The sequence below is a fragment of the Eubalaena glacialis genome, chromosome 10 (genome assembly GCF_028564815.1).
Source record: "Eubalaena glacialis isolate mEubGla1 chromosome 10, mEubGla1.1.hap2.+ XY, whole genome shotgun sequence".
Lineage (NCBI taxonomy): Eukaryota > Metazoa > Chordata > Mammalia > Artiodactyla > Balaenidae > Eubalaena > Eubalaena glacialis.
The window spans coordinates 14759559-14762309 of record NC_083725.1 but is presented as its reverse complement, the minus strand read 5'-3'; positions in this window follow the sequence as shown (position 1 = coordinate 14762309).

The following is a 2751-nucleotide window of genomic DNA, read 5'->3' as shown; positions in this document are numbered from 1 at the left end:
CCCAGAAATCCAAAGTTGTTTCAACATCTGAAAATCAATTAATATAAGACATCATATCAAAAGAATAAAAAATAAAAATCACATGATCATCTCAATAGATGCAGAAAAGGCACTTGACAAAATCCAACACCCTTTCATGATAAAAACACTGAACAAACTAGGAATAAAAGGGAACTTCCTCAAACTTCATAAAAGGCCTTTATGAGAAACCCACAGCTAATATCAGAGTTAATGATAAAAAGACTGGATGATTTCCTCCTAAGATCAGCAACAAGAAAAAGATGTCCATTCTTGCCACTTCTATTCAACATTGTACTGGAGGTTCTAGCCAAGGAAGTTAAGGCAGTAAAAAGAAATAAATGGCATCCACATTGGAAGGGAAGAAATGAAACTATTCTATTCACAGATTATATCTGATACATTAAAAAAAACCCTAAGAAATCCACTTGTTTATTAGAACTAATAAACAAGTTCAGCAAGATTGCAGGATAGAAGCTCAATATACAAGACTGTTGTCTTTTCATACACTTGAAATGAACAATCCAAAAATGAAATTAAGAAAATATTAATTCACAATAGCATCAAAAAGAATAAAATGCTTAGAAATTAATTTAACAAAATAAGTGTAAAACTTATACTCTGAATATTACAAGTCACTGTTGGAAAAAAATAAAGAAGATCTAAATAGATGGGAAAACACTCCTTGTTTATGGATCAGAAGACTTAACATTGTTAAAATGGCAGTATTCCCCAAATTGATCTTCAGATTCAATGCATCCCAATCAGAATCCCAGAGACCTCCTTATAGATATTGACAAGCTGATTCTAAAATTCACAAAGAATTGCCAGGGACTTGGAGTAGTTAAAACACTCCTGAAAAATAAGAGAAAAGTAGGACTCACATCTTCCAATTTTAAAACTTACTACAAACCAACAGTAATCAAGACAGTGTGGTCCTACACAAGGATAAACACATAGATCAGTGGAATAGAATTGAGAATCCAGGAGTCAACCCATCCATCTATAATCAGTTGAATTTTTTTTTACAAAAATGTCAAAACTATTCAATGGAGAAAGAATGGTCTTTTCAACAAATGGTGCTGAGACGACTGGATAGCCACATGCAAAAGAATGAAGTTGGACCCTTACCTAACACCATATACAAAAGTTAACTCAAGTGACTCAAAGACCTAAACATAAGAGCTAAAACTATAAAACTCTTAGAACAAAATATAGAGGTAAATCTTTACTACCTTGGATTTGGCAAATAATTCTCAGATAAGACACCAAAAGCCTAAGTAATGAAAGAAAAATAGATAAATTGAACTTCATTAAAATTTAAAATTTTGGTGCTTCAAAAGACACCATCAGTAAAGTGAAAGATACCCCACACAGAATGGGAGAAAATATTTGCAGATTATGTATCTGATAATAACTCTTATAACTTAATAATAAATTTTTTTTTAATGAGCAAAGGAATAGACAATAGGATCTGAATAGATATTTCTTTTTCTTTTAACATCTTTATTGGAGTATAATTGCTTTACAATGGTGTATTAGTTTCTGCTGTATAACAAAGTGAATCAGCTATACGTATACGTATATCCCCATATCCTTTCCCTCTTGCGTCTCCCTCCCACCCTCCCTATCCCACTCCTCTAGGTGGTCACAAAGCACGGAGCTGATCTCCCTGTGCTATGCGGCTGCTTCCCACCAGCTATCTATTTTACATTTGGTAGTGTATATATGTCCATGCCACCCTCTCACTTCATCCCAGCTTACCCTTCCCCCTCCCCATGTCCTCAAGTCCATTCTCTATGTCTGAGTCTTTTGAATAGATATTTCTATAAGGAAGATATATACATCGCCAATAAGCACATGAAAAGATACTCTCAACATCATTAGTCATTAGGGAAATGCAAACCAAAACCACAATGAGATACCACTTCAAATCCACTAGGATGGCTGGATTCCAAAAGTCAGATAGTAAGTGTTGATGAGAATATAGAGAAATCAGAACCCTCATATAGTGCTGGTGAGAATGTAAAATGGTGCAGCTGCTTTGGAAACTATCTGGCAGTTCCTCAAACATTGTGTTACCACATGATCCAGCAATTCCACTCCTAGATATACACCCAAAAGAAATGAAAACATTAACCCACACAAAAACTCATACATGAATGTTTCTAGCAGCGTCACTCATACTAGCTGAAAAGTAGAAAAACCCAAACATCAATCAACAGACAAATGGATAAACAAAATGTGGTATATCCATACAATGGAATGTTATTTGGCCATAAAAAAGAATAAAGTACGATACATGCTACAACTTGGATGAACCACGAAAACACTATGCTAAGTGAAAGAAGCCAGTCACAAAAGTCCTCATATTATTTGATTCCATTCATATGAAAGTCTTGAATAGGAAAATCTATAGAAACAGAAAGTAGTTTATTGTTTGCTTTGGGGTAGGAGGTAGAAGGGAAGGGGGTTTACAGCTAAAGGGTTTTTCTGGGGGGAGGTGATGAAAATGTTCTAAAATCGACTGTGTGTCCCAAATTGTAAGTGAGGTAGTGTGATAGGAGTACAAAAAGACTTTCCAGTTTTACCTTAGTATTAGATTGAACCATATAAAATTGCCATTTTTGTAAGTCAAGAACAGATATCATAAATTTCATACCATTTTAACTTTTTGCAACAGGAATATTTGTGTAATAAAAATATTACTGAAGAAAACTAACCAATCCCATA